We start from the raw sequence: 20352 nt of genomic DNA, 5'->3' as shown, positions 1-20352 counted from the left end.
ATTGGATATTCAACAGCAAGAAACAGATTATACATATAAATTTATCAAATTTAAAATAATGAAAAAACACTGACTGAAAACACCTGTCAGTCTTGGGTCATTTAAAGGCTAATAGTTGCCTGGAGCCAATGCTACAGCAAGATGTCAAAACAGAACAGTTGTAGTTTAATGTCACCCTCTTTTCTGGATAGTTACCACTACATGTGCAAACATATAAAATGTTATGCTAATTGAAGATTACATGTGTTTGTTTCCTTCTTAGGGTTATACTTATCACAGGTAAACCAATTTGCCTCTTACTGTATGCAGAGATCAGCCTTTGCTTGTTACCATTCTTTTCTTCAAATTTATTATTTTTACTAAAATCTATGTCATTCCTTATAAAAATTGACTAAATATAACTACTATTTATAAAGTTAGCTTTTGTGATTTTTATTTTTTCTCTTCCACAGGTTACGCTTTTTTTCTTTAAAGAAAAAAATCAGCCTTTAAAAAAATCTTTGTTCTTTGGTATCTTCATGTTCTCTGAAATTTATTTCCTCAGTGCTATCCAATTTAAAAGTAGATACTTTTCTTCTGAGCTTATGATGTGCCTACTGAGATTAAAAAATCCCACTCTAGTCCTATGAATAAACATTTAGCTGATTTCTTCTACTTATCTTTTGCAATCTGTGAGAAAGAATGTGAAAAAAGCCTAAATGACAGGTCTATAAAGAAAATCATCATAAAAAATTAGTCTCCTCAAAGATTTATCCAAATGTTTTCTTTGCAGGTTGCTGTACTCAATTGAAACCTCCGACAGATGAGGTGAGCAAAGCACCAGTGTCCTCAGCTGTGAAATAAAGCCCCAGAGCATTGCTTAGTTAGGATTCATTAAAGTGGTGCTAGCAGAGATTGATTCAGTGTGGCTGAAAACATATCTGGAGGCTGAAACTTCACAAAATTTTTTCTACTCTAGTTTTAGAAATCTTAAAATTCTAAGTTTTGAGAAGCACAATGTCCCCCTGTTCAAAGCACTCAATCTCTTGTTTTCCTTTTCGCATCTTTGAATGATTTCTCTGGGATCCAGATGGGACAAGCAAGGGACACAAATGTGGTTTGGCGTGTTCTGTATCTTGCAGTATGAAAGACTTCTCAAAAATTGGAGCAGTCAACAGTATTTAATAATGTGTTTGCAGCATTTAAATTATCCCATTCGTCTGTTAAAAGGAATCTTATATAACCTTCATTTTGCCTCTAAGTAAGTAATGTGCTGTGAGTTACACGTTGTTTCAGTTGCACACTTTGCTTTATTTCATGATAGCACAGCATATAAGAAGAGTTTTTAATCACATTATGAACACCTTTATTCTCTGAAATCCCATCTTTCAGATGCATAAGAGAAAAAAGCATATTCCACTTCCAAAAGGGATGGGGAGGAGTATTTTTTCTTCACCTATTCCAAGCCTAATAGTTCAAATGACTTTCCTGTAGGATTCTGGTATCTAATACAATTTTTTCTAGTGGTCTGTAGTGCTACTCATATTTGTTTTAAGTTTCTCCACTACTGTGTATAAGGAATTTAGTATTTGAGTTTTTAAGCTGTAGTGGGTTGACCCTGTCTGTATGCCAGGCACTCACCAAAGCTGCTCTATCACTCCCCTCCACAAGTAGGCAGAGGAGAGAAAACACAACAAAACTTTCCTGTGTTGACAGAGAAAGTGCTGAATTTCACTGAATACTGTCAGGGGCGAAACAAACTCAACAACATGAGTCCACCCCATGGGCAACAGTTTTCCACAGACTTCTCCAGTGTGGGCCACTCTTCCATGGGGTGCAGCCCTTCAAGCACAGCCTGCTCGAGTGTGAGTGCCCCACAAGGTAAGAGGTCCTACCAGAAAAACTGCTCCAGCATGGGCTCCTCTCTCCATGGGTACACAGGTCCCAGCCAGGAGCCTGCTCCAGCGCAGGCTTCCCATGGGGTCACAGCCTCCTCTCAGGCATCCACTTGCTCTGGTGTGGGTCTCCTCCAAGGGCTGCAGGTGTGTCTCTGCATCCCTGTGGCCCTCCATGTATTGCAGGGGCACAGCTGCCTCACCATGAGCTGCACCAGGGGCTGCAGGGGAACCTCAGCTCTGGCACCTGGAGCACCTCCTGCCCCTCCCTCTGCACTGATCTGGGTGTCTGTAAAGCTGTTCCTCTCACATATTATCACACCACATTTCTTTGGCTGTAATTAAATCTGTGCAATACCTTTTTTCCTTCTAAAGCATATTATTACAGAGGTGTTAACACCATTTCTAATTCGCCCAGCCTTGGCCAACATCACATCTGTCCTGGAGCTGGCTGGCATTGGCTCTGCTGGACATGGGGGAAGCTTCTGGCAACTTTTTACAGAAGTCACTCTTCTAGTTCCCCCTGCTACCAAAGACATGCAAACTCAATAAATAAGCTTATTTTCCCATATATCAATGCCCACACATAATTTTTTCAGAAATTAATTTCCATGTGATTTTTTTCTTTTTGTTCATTGAGGTCTTTGTATTTTCATTCTCTTCTCTCTGTTGCACCCTTAGTAATTTCATGTTACCTCTTCTTAATACTAAATGGGATCTCATTTCTGGAAAGCTTATGCATAATTATCTCTGTTTTCTGTGTAAGGAAGGTATTAATTAAAAAGTGGGAAAATAAAGCTGCTCAGTGAATAATTGTGTGTATATTATGAAGTGGATGTGTTTTGTACTCTGCAAGTGTGATGCTTTTATTTTCCACCATTGGGGACCTACCAGAATGAACAGAAGCCTCTCTCTTCTTAGGATTATTTCAAGGAAAAGCAAAGGTGCAGCACTAGGACTGACATAGCCCAAGATGAAGCATGGCTAGCTTTTATATGTGATTTTGAGACAAAAATAGAAGGTTTGGATGTGGAACCATGTGCTGTTTAAGTTTTCCATGTGCCGTGTACAAAGGAATTTCAGAAACTGGAGGAGCATAGAATTTTCTGGTGTTTTCTTGAATCACAGCATTTCATACCCATTTCCTCTTGCCAGCTTTCCCTGGTGGAAGCTGTTCCTCTATTAGGCAATGTTTTATGAGTTTTATACTGGTAAATTGTTATGTTGTTTGTTAACTGTTTCAACAGCCTCCTAAAGAGGCTGTGTAATGCTTTTCAGGCATAGTTCAGCTTCTCATGTTATCACTGTAATGACTCATCCAGTTTTCTAATATAAAACCAATTCTGGCTTGCAGCAGATCTCTACTGGATGAGGGAAAATTTAGGAGCTTACAACTAAATGAAAGTACTATTTCAAAGTTAGTATTCATGCTGCCTGACCTTGTGCCACTTAATGATCAGTAAGACAAATACTTTATTATTCTATGTGTCCTGCTCCCAAACTATATTGCATCAAGAAGACATTGTGGTGACTTTTTAATTGTCTGTTTTCTGGTATTTACTCTGTAAAATAGATCTGTTCAGTCTGTAGCCTTTTTTTGTTTTTCTTAATGTTGCTGTGGTTAGACAGCAAAGCACCACACAGATGCTTCATCACTCTCCCTCAGTGCAGTATAGGAAGGAAGGAGAACTAATACAAACATTCAATAAAAAAAAGTTTCATACTTGAAGGCAGACATTTCCCTCTATTCTTTCTCTCTTTCATCCTGAGATCTTAGTGACTCTCATTCTTGATTAAATACACATTTAAATTAAATGAGCTCTCACCTTCTTTCATAATTTCCTAAGTTGGCTCAAGACAAGAGTGTTTTGTATATGTTCTTAGAGGAATCAATAATAAATATTTTCTTATTTTTCTTTGAGTTTCAATTTTCCGAAAATTAAATTGAATTTTTCAAAAGTTAGTTGCACCTGTAAGTTCAAAACTTTTAGTATGTGATGAATCAAAGAGAGGAACACCTGTTACTGTAACTGAAGCCAACTGGAGAAAGGTTAAGATATCTAAAATTAGTGAATAATTCTGTAATCATGGGTAAAAAATAATCTTCTGTTCTCACAGAATTTCTTTTACAAATTCTTTTCTTCCTTTCCTCAGGTCCTCTCCAGATACAATAAAGCTTAAGGGTCCTAAGCCCTTAATGGGCTGTTTGTGTTTTATTCAGCATAACACAGGTCTGTGAGGGAGTAAGGATTTCCACTAAGCCTTCCAAATCTGGGGCTCCTGCCCTCTAGATGTTTTTTCACTTAAAAATTGACAGTAAAGGAAAGAGGCCAGGTTTATTGCAACTTTATTCAGAGCAGATGGAAGCAGATGAAACTATAAATGGCAAAGTAGCTGAGCATGGAAGCTAACTAAAACACTAAGTGAAGCTGTTAAATCTGACACGGGGACTAAAGATACACTTCAGAAAACATTGTTGCTGAATTAAGCACTGACAGAAAGCAGGAGCTGATTTCATAGAACAATGAAAACCAAAAAAGTTTGTTAAAAAAGTTAGAAAAAGATATTGAGAAATAATCTGTGTTAATTTAGAAAAGCAACATATTAGTTGGTCTAATGAGCCTTAGAAACTGCCAGTATAATGTGTTCTTGATTTCCGTCATAAAAGAAAATGTGTAAATTTTGCCCTTGGTGAGTAAACTGCTTTTGAACATGAAGAAATTGTTTCCTTTTAGGGTCCATAAACCTGCCTCTAATTTTATCTGCATAAAACTATAAATCATAAAAAGACCAGCTATGAGGGGAGACATTTTTGGAAGTATTTTCAATAATCACAGAATTATAGAATCATAGAATAGCTTGAGTTGAAAGTGACCTGAAAGTTCCAAACCTCTGCCATGGACAAGGACACCTTCCACTAGACCAGGTTACTCAAACTGGTCTTAAATACTTCTGGGGTAGGACAGTCACAGCTTGTCTGGGCAACCTGTGCCAGTGTCTCACCATGCTTTGACTAAAGCATTTTCCCTAATATCTAACCCAAACCGACTCTCTTTCAGTTTAAAACCATTCTCCCTTGTCCTGACACCACTTGCCCTGCTGACAAGGCCCTCTTCTTCTTTCCTGTAGTCATCCTTTAGGTACTGCTACAATAATGTCTTCCTGGAGCCCACTCTTTTCTGGGCTTGTCTTGGTTTGAAAAGACAGGAGTCTGTAAAGGAAGGCAAGCGCCTCCTGGGAAATGGAAAAGGTAAACCCCTCCCTCCGAATTACCACAATTTCAAAATTAAAAGGCTCTCAGGCAAAGATATGGGAATGGGAAATAACAGTTCTTTACTAGGGAAAAAAAAAACTAAATTAAAAAAATGTAATTAGTACAAATAAAACTACTGATAGAGTCAAAAACCTGACACCCTGAGGAGTCAGGGTGTTGGTAATAGTCCAGTTAAATGGTGGCTGCTCCTCCTGTAGTGGCAGATGAAATGTTGCTGAAGCGGTGATCTGTAGAATGGTGTAGTTTTCTCTGAAGGTCTGGTGATGGAGTAGTTGGGCCTGGTCTTCCTCTGGGGATCCAGTGGGGAAGAAGCTGCTCCTCTGGGAAACCAGCTCTGATGGATGAAGGGGATGCTCTGATGTCCCAAAAAATGCTGATTTTTATGCAGGTAGGGATGCTTGGCTCCTCCCTCTGGGTGGAGCATCTCACAATAGGATGATGCAACTTTACCAGTCATGCAGTGAGTCATTCAATGATCCATTAACAGAAGATATCTCCCCGGAGGGAAACATTGTTCTTGGAAGAGATAAGAAAACTGCCCAACCTCCAACAGATGGCAAATGGAATACATGCTTATCTTACAAGCCAGGACAGGGCTGAACAGCCTTGTCTCTCTCTAAAGGTGCTCCAGCCCTCTAACCATTTTTGTGACCCACCTCCAGACTCACTCCAGGTCCATAGTCACAAAAGCAGGGTAGAGGAGCAGAATCACCTCCCTAACCCAGTTGGCCATGTGTTGCTTTTCACTAATCTCTTTCAAACTCCTTCCCTTTGACCAGTTGAATTTATGAAAAAGAAGAAAAGAAGGAAAAAAAAAAAAAAAAAAAAAAGAAACAAACCAAACTTGTGCTCCAGAGATCCTTACTGTCTCTCTAATCTTTCCTGGTCCTCTTCAGGCTGCTCCTGTCTATCACCCACATGGAGCAGCAGTATCCTGGAACAGTACACTGTACAAGGCTTGGTGTTCTCTCAGTGACATCCCTGATACGAGCACACAGCAAGCAGCACACTCCTCTGGAGAGTGTGTCAGGCTGCCAGACATGTGCCCTCATACCTCTCAGAAGGGAGCTGCCTCTGCCACCACCCATCATTTGCTGTGTGATCTACCAGCTCCTAGGAGGTCCCTGCACTCTCCTGGGGCTTTCCAATTTCAGGACCCATTCCAGTGTGCTGAAGTACCCCACTTCACTGTGGAATGCTCCTGAAGAAAAACTTATCAACTTGACAAGCGAATTCATCACTAAGATGCATTTTCTTTCAAGAAGTGCAGGTACTTACTAGTTGCTGTGGTAGTCACAGCTGGCAGTAGTCTCTGCCTTAAGTGCATTATGACACAAAACAGAGTTCAGGTACAGTTTGTTTTGCTCCTGGCATGCTAACTAAAATGATGCAAGGCTGTCTGCTTATTTACACATCTCTCCCCCTGTGTCTCTCTATTTCTGAGAGCCAGCTTGATTTCCTGCCTGAATCAAGACTGGTATAGGTGAAAGCTTCTATAATCTGTCATTAACCTATGGATGCCTTGAATTAGTCATGATGCCTTTTAACAGCAGTAGGACAGTGGTGTCCAATTTCTTTCAATTATTTTCCATTTCAGGCATAGTTTGAAGAAATATTGTCATCTCTGTTGCTGTTGTACATATTTCTTGTTAGTGTTTTCTATGATTTTTAAAGTGAAGGCACACCTATTTCTGACATAATTAATACTTGATTGTAATCTGTTTACAGTTGAGTGGCTTTATAATTCCTTAAAGTGATCACACATATTGTCTTTATGTGACAAGGCTCAGGTAGTGAGAGGGCTATAGGTGTGGCTGCTGTGAGAAGCTGCTAGAAGCTTCCCCTGTGTGTCATAGTCAATACCAGCTGCCTCCAAGACAGACTCACTGCTGGCCAATATTAAGTCCATCAGTGATGGTGGTAGCTCTTCTGGAATAAGATAGCCAAGAAGGAGGAGAGAAACCCAATTGGGCAGCTGCAGGCAAAGAGTGAAGTGAGAATACAAGAGAACACAGCTCTGCAGACCCCAAGGTCAGTGAAGAAAGTGTTTCAGGTGCAGGAGAAGAGATTCCCTTGCAGGCTGTGGTAAAGACCATGGTGGGACAGGTGTGCCCCTGCAGCCCATGGAGGTCCATGGTGGAGCAATCTCTCTATAGCCCCTAGAGGATTCCACACCAGAGCATGGATCCCTGAAGGACACTTTGACCACATGTGAAGCCCATACTGGAGCAGGTTCCTGGCAGAATCTGTGGTCCTGTAGAAAGAGCAGCTCCTGCTGGTGAGAAGTTTTGACTCAGTGAGGGTCACATGCTGGAGCACTCTGTTCCTGAAGGAATTAAGCCCATGGAAGGGACCCATGCTGGAGCACCTAATGAAGAACTGTAGCTTGTGGAAGAACTCGTGTTGAGGAATTTTATGCAGTATTGTCTCCTGTGGCAGGGGAAGATTGTGAGGAGTCCTCCTGCAGGGGAAAGAGCAACAGAGAAAATGTGTGATGAATTGACCAGTGCCCCCATTCCCTGTACTGCTGAGCTGCTGACAGAAGAGGATTCAGGAGTGAGACTGAGCCTGGGAAGAAGGACTTTTTTAGCATTTGTTTTTTATTTTTCATTACCCTACTCTGAGTGGATTAGCAATAAGTTAAACTAATTTTCCCAAGCTGAGTCTGTGTTGTCCATAATGGTAGCTGGTGAGTGGTCTCTTCCTGTCCTTGTCTTGCATCACCAGACTTCTCTCGTATTATTCTCTCCCCCACCCAGCTGAGGAGGGAAGTGGCCACTTTGGTGGACACCTGGCACCTACCCAGGGTCAATGCAACCATCATATAATTTTAATAAAAATAAAATCCAGGAAGGAGATAAATAGATGTAAATTTTATGAGGACAAGAAGGGTATTCTAAATTTCAATCATTCTCTTTGAAATACTTTAAATTTATTTATACAAAGATGAGGTAATTTAGAAATAAAGCTTCTTGGCTTTGGAATAGGCATACAGATGAGGAAGAAGTAAATTTGATGTGTCCCTACAGTTTTTGTTATGAAGAAATGAGTGTGATGGGATGACAGTAATTAACATCATCATGTGAAGAAATGACACCATCCATGTTCTCTTTTAGGGAATATAAAATGGATTGTTGATCATAAAGCTAAGAGGCAGATCAGAGTAAGGAGGGAATGGGACTTCTGGTAGAGAAATTTTAAATCCCAGAGATCTCAAAAATAAAAGCCAGCAGAATAGAAACTGCAGATTGTTTAGTCACAGGAACATATGGCATCATGCAAAATACTGAAACTGAATGATTAAACAGACAGACTGAACATTTATATGCATGGTACAGAGCTTGTAGTCTATTTAAAGTCAAAGATAAGTACTAATTCTAAAAGCTAATGAAATCAGAAAATCATTTCTGGAAGCAATAGGCACAATTTTATGATGTTGAGTACCTTGATTACCTCAATTAGTTGCATAACATGGATTTACCAGAATTTACTTGCAAAAGTAATTTTTGGCTAGCAGAATGTGCCAAGGTAGTTGAGTGTGTCCTTTATATGCATGTGTCTTTTACATTATGCTTACCATTATACTTTTAAATACATGTATATATATATATATATATATATATATATATACATAAAGAGAGAGCGAGAGAGAGAGAGAGAGAGAGAGAGATTTGAAAACATAAATTCCTTTTGTTCATCCTTGAAGACTGGTTTCTGCAATGCTGTTGTTGCAACAGCATTGTAAAATGTGCCTGATTCCAGCAGAGAAACTATGAACACTATATAGAAATTGGAATTTAATTATCTCCATGGTATCTGAATAAATCATACAAGTACCAATATTTTCTGCAATAAATAAATAAATACCTGAAATACACTGCATGGGACAAAAAATGCTTTACTATTTAGCACAGACTTATCAGAAAACTATGAATGTTTTCTAGTCTTTAACACAGTCATAATCTGTGCTGGGATTATTTTTTCTTTTGTTTCCTCTAAGTTTTATCTGTCACTAGGCATGTGAAGTCAAGAAAAACAATGAGTCTATCTTCTTCAGTATGTGTGAAATGTGTTAAAATTATTATTAATAAAAATAGATCTAATTTATTTGCTCTTGAATGAAGATCTGACTTTCCTGAAGCCAAAGAAAATTTTTTTTTTCCTGTTGGTTTTTTGTTCAGGTGATATGTTTACTTATGAATTTTTAAAGAGTATTATTACTTGTACTGGCTTTTGGATAGTTATAAGCTATAGATGTATTGACTTAGATATAGGCTGTTTGTTGCAGCGACTGCTTGCATATATAGCATGTCTTTTTTATGACACACAGTCATATAAATTTTATGGTGTTTTGTTTATGTTTTCTTTTTGATTTGCTATTCTTTATTTAGTTTGATTACACTTATATTTTGTATAGTCATGACTGTTGCAGAGTAGTTTTACATGAGCACAAGCAAGATAACTTCTTGGGAGGCTGCTAGATAAGTGCCAAGAATAAAATAAAATGGAATTTAATATCTATTTTCTATAGTCAACATTTTGATGCCTCATGTTCACTTTCTAGCATTGACTGTAGGATGAATTCATACTGAGATATTTATCTAATTGTGGTTTTTATCTACTGTACTTTTCAATTTTCATAGCCTAAAATCTCATACATTTTTTAGTTAAAGCATACACAGAGAATATTTATGGTACATGAAGTAGCAGGTACACATTAACCTCTAGTTGATTTCATACTCTTGCCATTGCCTATTAATATTCTAAATTGCTGTTTTCAAACAGTAGTTACCTTAGATCCAGATGTTCCAGTAAATATTTTGTGTAATCCTTTGAGGAAATCTATCAATCAACATAGTTTTCAAGAGTTGAAAATATTAAGGAGAAAGCAAAGACCATGAGTTGAGACAAATCCTATCTACACATGTAAAAGTGCTGAAAAATAATAGCAGTAGAAAACAAATGCCCTATTTGCATTTCTTTATTTTTCCTTTAGGGTGGGTGAGATGAATGTATTGTTCCTCTAACAGTCATAGGAGATGGATCTAACAGATGTAACACTTAAAGGGAAGATTTTCTCTCCACCAGCTGGAAACCTGTTTGAGCTTCACACTTTAGAGCTGGGCAGATGAGAAGGAATATAACAATGGGCTGGTTTAGTCCTGCTGACCTGTTTTGTGTTGTCTTCTACTGATCTTGTTCCCAACCTCTCTACTGTAATTGTGCTGAAATAGTCATGCTGAAAACTGAGGCTTATGTAAGTGTTAATTTAGCTCCTGAAAAAATTATATGGTAAGCTCCTTTAATTCTGATCACTGTTTTCCTTGAGTACTGTTCCAAGTGGAATGTATACAAATAGTCATTAATTAACCCATAATGTATCTGTCCAGTAGATCACAATGATCAGATAATAACAAATTTTTGGCCTACAGTGGTGGTTATTTTTTGAGAAAGTTAGTCTTCTTTCCCAGAATTACAATGTATGGACCAGAACAACATACCTCATTTTCCTCCTTCTGCAATGGTGGGTCAAAATGTTAGGTGGAAAGATATAATATTTTCTATACTATTGATTCTTTTTCAAGTCTGAACCCTTCTGATTCAGATTCAAATACCAAATCAAGCCATAGCATAAACAATCTCAGCCTCTGGTCAAATAATTCTATAATTGTTCATTGTGATCACTCTTTTCTGTGAAAAGTAAAATTTTCCTAGTGTCACTTGTGATGCCAACTTTTAGTGATGGCTACACTAGAAATGCAATTCATAGGGCTAATAATTGTAAATCCTTCTACTGTTCCTATACTACTCCCCAAACACTTTTTCTGTCAGCAACTAAACTATTCTATAAAATATGAATGACAAAAGAGAAATTAATATTCTTTGTTCAAAATGTATGATTCAATCTTCTAAGTAGTTATGTAGAGCCATGTGAAATTCAGCCGGGAATTGTTACTTCAAGTGATGAATAATGTCCCACTCTGAAGGGATTTTTTCTGCTATTTTGATCCTTGAATGTGTAGCAATCTACTTGAAACACTGGGAAATTTATACCTATTTTCCATCTCAATTTGCTACCTAGTGAAGTTGACTAAAAAAATTTGTCACTGAATCCAGTGGTAACTGGATGGGGTCCGTGATACCTGGGACTACAACTATAGTAAGAAGAACTGGAAATTTATAAGTAAACAGTTATTCTCCATGTTTTTATTTGTTAATTAAACAGTCAATCCCTATGAATAATTTTATGTCAACTAATAGTTAAATTAAGTAGCAGTTAGGTTTTCCCAAAAATTTACAGACAAAGGTAGGTTCCTCCAAGAGTCATATCACTGGTTATCTTAGCAGGGGTGAGTTACTCTTTAGATTTGTTGGAGAGTTGAAGAGTTCTTTAAGACATGGATATAAAAAGGTAAGACACAAGCTTGAGACCAAAAGAATTTTGGAAGGAGATTAAAATTACTCAAGTTGCAGATAATCAAAGTTATTAAAACTTTGTAGCACTTCCAGTAAGACCAAAATGTATCCAGGGGCAGAGACAGAATGGCTAATGGCATTGTCAGAATAGAAATGGAAATTACCACATCTGAGGAGGAAACAGAAGTCAGAGTTTAATGTGCTCTGATCAAGACATTTATTGACTGTCACTGCAGAATAATGAAAAACTGGCACACTTTTAAATTTTGATGAGTAACTGATTTATCAAATTTGTAGTATAAGTATACCTGTAAAATAATAAACATTGTACTTTAATTAATAGAAGGAAAAACATAACCCTGAGAAAAAGAACCTATGTTTAAAATTCAAGACATAGAAACCTTTGAAATCAATTAGGAAGTATAAATTCAAGAAATATAAATTAATGAAAAATAAAAACCATCTTTTAAAAGATAGATAATACCAAGATAACTTGGCATCTTTATTTGATAGAATAATTTATTCCCTGGATATGAGAGAAGTAGAAAATATAATTTATCTTTTTTATTAAGTGTTTAACTATAGAACAATATAAGGTGTTGAAGATATAGAATTAATAATAAAAAAATATGTTGAGTAAAAACTAAACAATTGACTGTCTTAAGTCTGCTATCATTTATACATTATATATCATTTTTATATTTTATGACTTTGCTAAATTATTTTCTTTCAAAAATAAACCCATTTCTGATCTGAAGGTCTTCAGCATAAATTGTTTCAGGATAGTATTAGGAGAATAAGAAAATCAATTCCTTTGTGGGTAGAACTGCTTGGGTATGGTCAGTTAGAAATGATAATCATAAACCAGAAAAAATACATTAGAAAGCGCAGTGCAAAAGTTAAGCATTTTAATTCTGTTGAACCATTTATGTTCAGGCATATCTTTGCTCCTTACCAAATTCTTGGCCCAGGAATAGTCCTATAATCATTAGGCCCTACTCATAACCACAGTGAACAGGTACAGCTGCTCTGAAATCAGTGAACATGCACAGGTTTACAGTAGCTGAAGTCTGTCAATAACGATTCTCTTCCCTCATTAATAGATACGGCTCCTATGCACAATACCCTTCAGATATTAACAAACTCCTGGCTTCTTTGAAGAAATTAATTTAGAAATACTTTGAAATTATGACAGTCTTATTCTGCAGAAGAGCTGCACAACTGATTTCATGACTGATCAAAGTGTTATTGAAATCAAAGATAACCATGAGAATTACAACAATTTTTCTTTAATATACATGAAAATAGAGTTTTCCTTAGTGCTCGCTCACCAGTCATCATGTAAGAACTTTCCTTCATTACCATGGACCAGCTTTCATTCATTTCTCTGTCAATGCGTCTTACTTTTAGGGATGGAACCATTTGTTGTATATGGTTGTGTGTGCATGTATGCATACACATACATGCATGTACCTTAAAAGAAATTAAGTTAGGAATCAGATTTCACTGTAATGGGTATATTTGAAAACATTATAAATAATGACTGTAATGGTAAAATAAAGCTTTTCTAGATTGGTACTAATTAGCAACACATTTCATGCAAATCTTTTGTTCTCATTATTAACCATTAACATTGCATTCTCAAAGCCATCACTACCCAGCAAGCACATCCAACATTAGCTTTGAGTACTCAACTGCACAGAGTTGACCTGTGTAATTAGCAGTGATGGCAACAATACTTCATGTCCCTGGTCACCACAGTGCAGATGACCAGGCCAAGAGCTCTTTAATACAAAGAGATGAAGTAAACATCTCCTCACTCTTAGCCATTAGAAGTTAAAATTCTTGTTCTTTTACAAGGTGGTTGATTTTCAAGTCAATTCCCAGACCTTGGCTCCCACACTAAGCTACACACTGCCTGAACCTAGGAAAAAATTATTTTCCAGTCTGCAGCACTTGCCTCATCCTATTGCTTGGCTGCTGCTCCCTTGCCTAAAGGAGAAGCAGTCTTCACAGGTGCTTTATTTCTATGATGAGTAATGGCCCATCAGTGCATTGCTAGTAAAGCTGTTGTGTTCACAAAAGTTTTTACAGGTATGTTGACATGCTGTTTCATACAGGTAGGTCCATGCTGTTTGTTTCTTTCAGTATTTGACTTGTCTCTCAGAATAATAAGTAAAACTATAAAGTGTCTTAAAAAAGCAGTTTTAAACCACCATGACACTGAAAACTTTTTATTACATAAAATTATATCAAATCTGGATATTTTTGTTTTTATCAGAACCTTCTAAAAGTAGTGATTTTGTAACTTTCAAAATGGCTGTGCTGTAGCACTCCTTGATGCAGTGGGGATGGAGTTTGTTTATCCAGTTCTAAATCAAATATGGTAAAATTGTTTCTTGGAACAGGAAATTGACTCTGAATCTGCCTTTACACAAAATATTTTTCTTCTCCATTTTCATTATCATGGCCCATGTTTTATGAATGCTGCTTTGTGACACAAATATATGAAGGAATAGGTTCCCTGATATATTGAAAGAGTGTTTCTGTAAAATATCTTAATTCTGGCCTTTGGATAAATAAAAGCTGTCAAATAACTAGACTCTTTTCCCTCTACCCACAAAGGAATTGACTAGTGATTAAGCCTTTGTCTTCTTTCATTTTATTCATAGCTTCTAGTTATGTAGCTATTTCACTCAACCCTGATAGACTTCAAACACTTTACTACTGATTTAGCCATAGACATATCTAATTGTATCAAAAGGTTGTGAAGTCCCAGTTGTTTTAAGTCTATCACTGAAATGTGTGACTGTAATATTGTGAAGAAATGTCTATTTTTCATTAGTTAACACATTTTATGGATGAATAACAGATTGTCATTCAAATTGATTGTTTCACTTAAAATGTTTAATTGCTGAGGTGGATTGCATTTGTACACCATTACTCAAAGCAGAGAATATACTTTTCAGAAAGGTTTAAAAATGGAGTAATTAAATGATATTGAAGTATGGTCACTGTCTTACTAAAAGGAAGGTCAAAGCCTGCTGACAATATTTTAAAGTTATTCCAATTCTTTTTATGAATATTCATAGAAATCATTGTAACATTAATGTCTTCTTTGCCACAAGGTACATGAGGTATATCAGACTGTGGGGTTCTGAAGGATTTTATTTTAATTTTTGTATTATTATTATGGGTACATAATTATATTATGAATTAAAATATATATTTGTGAGTTTTATGTAAAGGGAAAGATTGCATCACCAAAAGCTCATATAAAAATGGAATTCTTTTTAATATTTTCAGGTACATTAATAGATACTATCCATTACAGGAAGCTGTTGCAAATTAAAAATTTTGTGTGATTTAGCTTTTGTCTGCCTAGAATCTCTCCCTCAGAGGCAGAGCAGTGAAGCATTCTGTTGCTCCATCTCCTTGGAACAGAAGAAAAAAGAAAACAGAGAGAGCAATGATGTCAAAATTAGCAGGAATGGTAGTGATTTTTATTGAGAATTTAGTCTTGAAGTACAAGTACAGAGAAATCCATGACCAAGACCAGCAAAAAGACAGAAGTTGATGAGCTGGTGATGATGGAGTAAGACCATTGAAACTTTTCCCTCTCCATATATTTCCCTTTTTTAAAATTTTTCTGAAAATCATATGTTTAGCAATGTTTCAGTTTGTCAGGATTAAAATAGTTTTATGTATGTTTGCATTCTGGGACTTAGTAGTTGAATGGAAACCCTAGATAATAAAATATTGCAATAAACAACATTATAACAGTATAGGTAAAAGCTTTTATATTCAGTATAAGTAATATGCATGTAGAATTTTCACCTGAAACAAATATTACAATGTCTAATGAATGGATTTCTGTCTTGGCATTCTGATTCATAGCAGTTTAGCTAAACATTCTGATTTATAGCATCTTAGACTCCCCATCCAGTCAGTAGAGAAAATGGGTGCCTCTGAAAAACAATTTTAGAGAGTCTCAGTGATAGGTACATCCAAAGAATGATAGAATACTTACATAGACTGCACAGGGACTTTTCTAGACCCAGGAAATAACAAAGCACTAGATATTTAGTATATTGGCATTAGCATATATGAGTATGGAGTAAAATTTTCCTCCTTCAGAATTTAATGATGACCTTACTTTGCAGGACAGATGCCTAGTAATTTGCAATGATTTTCTATGGGCCATTACATCAGCATAGAGAATCCAGAGCCGTGATTATATATCTTTTACTCCCACGTCAAGGAAGGATGGAGGAGAGTCAGCGCTACTACTTAATTAATGAATACAGATAACACAAGGACGAAACAAATCAACTTTTACTCTAGTGGCAGAACTATATGACTTTTTTAGGAAGGAAATTGAGCAACATACTTGAAGAAACTAGAGGAAAACTTTTTTTTGACAGAATAAAATAGTAAGAACTATCATTTGGCTTGATAATATCTTTATTTGGATTCTGTGCAGTCATCTGTAGTGACTGCAGCAAGACCAATATATTTCTATGCCTTCTGAAAATTGGCCTAAGTAAAATTCTCAAAATTGTGCTAAAAACTTTCTGTAGTAGTGTTTCAGAAGACAGATACCATATACCGAGTTACCAAGCCCTTAATGGGATGATCAATGGTTTGCTTGGCTTTTTTGATATAGAAGGAAAAAGAGGAAGAAGGAAAAAAAGAAAGATACCTCACCAGTGTACTTTGACTGTCTCTTTGATTCTCGTAGCAGAGGGGCAGGGAGCTAGAGCAGAACTGTTATGCTGATTTGTCTTGGCTAGAAAATCCTCTAGGGAGGGTGCAGATCAGACAGGTGTAAAAGCTGCAAAATCGGGATGTGAACCACATTTAACACTGGCAGCACACAGTGACAAGATGCTAAAAAAGTGGTTTTATCTATGGTGAATCCAGATTCTTAACAATGAAATAATATTCAGAGTACATTGTGTTACTATTTCATGCAGGGCTAATGCTCAGCTCTCTGAAGATGCACCTTTAAATTTATTTTGAAGCCACTGATTCTACCTATTTATTTACCTACTTTTAGACATTTCTCAGCAATTTGCTCTGTAGCATCTGCCACATAGAAGGGCATCGTGATTTATCTACAGCTCTGAATATATTACTTGTTAACCTTTACGAACACCTAGTGTGACTCATTCCATCTTATCACAGCAGACGTCAGTGGGAGTAAGCATCACTCAACAGGACAACCAGTTTGTACAGGATATAGGTGCGTGTACAAAATGTACCCAGATAAAAGAGTCAGTTAATTTTTAAACTGTTAAAAAGGAGTATGAATACAGCAGTGCAGTCTGCCCTGGGATATGAGCCATGTGCATTGCTAGTCATAACAATGGGATCAAGAGCCTGACAATAGCCTAAATATGAACAAGAGAAATTAATTGAAATTTGCACCTCTGTGTATCTCTAATAAAAAAAAATCTTAAAAAAAAGAAAAAACAAAGATAGCTTTATCTCCTTACGAGTCTTTCCCTTTTCCCAGGGAAATCCAATGTTGTTAAACCAGACACTGCAGAACTCCTGAGCAGTACCTTGTTTGCTGTATTTCTCTGGCTAATGCTGTATTTCTCTGGCTAGTGCTAAGTTCTATAGACTTGGGAAGCACTACACTTAAACAATTTAACATTCAATGATTTGTCCATGCTGCAATTTCTAAACTTTTTGTGTTCATAGAGTCAAAATTTTCTAAGATGTGTACTTAACTGCATGTACTGTCCTTTGGATTGATTATATATTGTTAGATTCACACAGGTCTTCCCACAACCAGTAGTGCTCTCACAAAACCAATTTTCTGGCAATTTATACTAAAATGGGCAAAATAACAAATAAAAGTATATAATCCACATAATCTGTTGAACCAATTTAAACACATGCAAACTATCAAAAGTAGGAAGACTGTTGTCTCTCTCAAGTCAATTTTTTTCTGTGAGGACAATTGTCTTAAAATTTCACTTCCAAAAAGAGACTTTTGAAGGTTTTCCAGGAGTTTTCTTTCTGAAATGCATGGAATTTTAAGAATGGTCCAAAGCAAGCTGATAAACATTATGACCAGATATGGTTGTGGGATCATCATAGAATCTGAATTATTTGAGTTGGAAGGGACCTTGAAGATAATCTAGTTCCAACCCTCTGCCATGGGTAGGGACACCTTCCACTAGACCAGGTTGCTCAAAGCCCCATCCAAACTGGCCTTGAATACTTCCAGGGATGGGGCTTCCACAACTTCAACCTGTTTCAGTGCCTCATCATCCTAACAGAAAAAAATTTCTTTCTAACATCTAATCTTAGCCTGCTCTTTTTCAGATTGAGGCTTGGTGTCATCTGCATTTTTGCTGATGGTGTGCTTGATCCTTTCATCTTTATCTAATAATATTACTAAGTGTTCCAATATTAGTAAAAATATTAAATAACACCAGTTCCAAAATGGATTCCCTGAGAGACCTGGAATGTCACCAATGTCCACTGGGACTCTGAACCATGAACAGCTATTTTCTGGATGTATCTAGCCAATTCCTCATCCACCTAACAGTGTCTCCATCAAATCCTTCTGTCGCCAATTTAGAAGGAAGGATGTGGTGGGGACCTACATCAAAGGCTTTACAGAAATCCAGATAAATGACATCTGCAGCCCTTCCCTTGTACACCGATGCAGTCACTCCACCACAGAAGGCCACTGGGTTGATCAGGCAGGATATGGTGAAGCCATAGTGGCCATCCCAAATCACCTCCATGTCCTCCATGTGCCTAAGCACAGCTTCTAGGAGGAGCTTCTTCATGATCTTCCCCAGGCACAAGTTTTTGGGGTTTTTTTAAACCTCAAAAATATAGATTTTGAACTGGACACATTAATTACAAACATTAAATTTACAATTTACTCAGCACCCACTGTCTCAAAATAAGGTGTTTAAAGAAATACAGAAAGGTATTTTTGTTGGAATTATGACAAATGCCATACGTTTGAGTAAGGTTGTTCCTATATCCTACAGTTTATCACCTTAGTAAATTTTAGTAAATTTGCCATTTGAAAGACTTCTTCCACAACCAACAATTACAAGAGATTATTAAGGGCTTAGACATCTACCTAGGTGGCTGAGTTAGGAGCCTAAGAAAGACAGTAAGTTACTAAGATTTTAGATTTCTAGAAGAATTTTAGGTGCCTTAGAGACTCTTCAAACACGTTTTAGATACTTAAAACAGCAAAGTTAAACACCTCAGACAAGGCTGGGTGAATCTTTTCTTGGTTTATGAATGCTAGACCATACATATTTGACTATGCACAATTGTTCAGCTTTAAAAAAAAACTCTTTCTCACTGTTACATTGTTGATATTGAGAATTTTCTATGTATGACAAATTTATGATATCTAAATGTTTTATCTTGCTATCTTGTTGTAGCTAGTTTGTTTGTGAAAAGAAAATTCTACTCCATCCATACAAGGGCAGCTCTGGGCATGGCATGTAAATCACTTACAGTATTGCCCTCATGAAGCAGAGGCTTTCAGATTAGAAGAGACCTTTGCAAACCATAGCTAACATGGCTTTTCAGCACTGAAAATTTTAGATAATGAAGTTGTCATAGATTGGATTACCTTGGTAATGATGTATCTGCTTCTGACATAGAATGTCAGGTTGCAGCATTTACTTAAACTTACTTTGTGCTTTGTACTTTGACACGGTATGACTCACATAGCTTCCCTTGATACGTCTTAAACTGACAACTTGCCATAGATATGCAAATGCTCCCTTTTTCTGAAAAGAGCAATTAATATACTCTTGATAAACCAAGAGTTCTAAAGAAAAATACTGATATTTTTCTACATTGACAGGATATAAATGGTAAGATACAGGATTTGCTACCACACTTTAGCATTTCTTTAAATGTACAGAAGTACTTCTGCAACAACAATTAAGTTATACTGTTCTGAAAACTTTATTTTTTATGACTGGAAACATGATGGTAAACACTGATGCTAATTGATCATACACTTTACAGGAATTTTTATAGATATAACAGATACAAATATAAAAGTAAATCTATAATAAGTTAAGCATATTGTATTTGCTTTCCAATAGCCATTTTTCTCTTTTTCTGTGGGTTTCTGTTGTACATACGGTAATGCATAGACTCAGTTGTTTTTTATCCTTAGCAAGACCAAACCCATATTATGAAATGCCTTCTCTAACTTGTTAGCATCATTGATTGACTTATTTTATTTCTACGGTTGTCCAAAGTCCTAATGTTAAAAACTCTTTGAACTTAGTGTCATTCTTTGCAATTTTCTAAAGATTTAAGCTTCCTTTAGAGAATGTTCCAGATAAACAATATGAAAGCTGGAGGTAAACATTGTCAATCAAAGGGATTTGGAGGCAGAAAACATTTCCACTGGAAATCATTTTGCATAATTTAAGCTGTAGTTTAAAACATGTTTGCGGTTTATACCTAGCAGGGTGAAGCTCATAATCCTATTTAAGTTTATAAATTATCCATGTTTGTGTTTATTACTATGGATATAGGAAACCAACTTCTATATGTTGTTAGGCCTAACTTTTACCTGGCTGATCCACCTTGGAATCATAAGAATGGGATCAAAAATATATGTCTCCCTACCAAAGAAAGTCTCTTAAGACTCACTTGCTCACATTTTCACTCAAAAGTGAAAATGAGTAAATGCTGCCTGAGGTAGCTAAGGGCACCTTAAGCATTCAGGTGTCATTGGCAGACAGGACACCTGTGTCAAATCTCTGACCTTCT

The sequence above is a fragment of the Taeniopygia guttata genome, chromosome 3 (assembly GCF_048771995.1).
Source record: "Taeniopygia guttata chromosome 3, bTaeGut7.mat, whole genome shotgun sequence".
Lineage (NCBI taxonomy): Eukaryota > Metazoa > Chordata > Aves > Passeriformes > Estrildidae > Taeniopygia > Taeniopygia guttata.
This window is presented reverse-complemented; position numbering follows the sequence as displayed.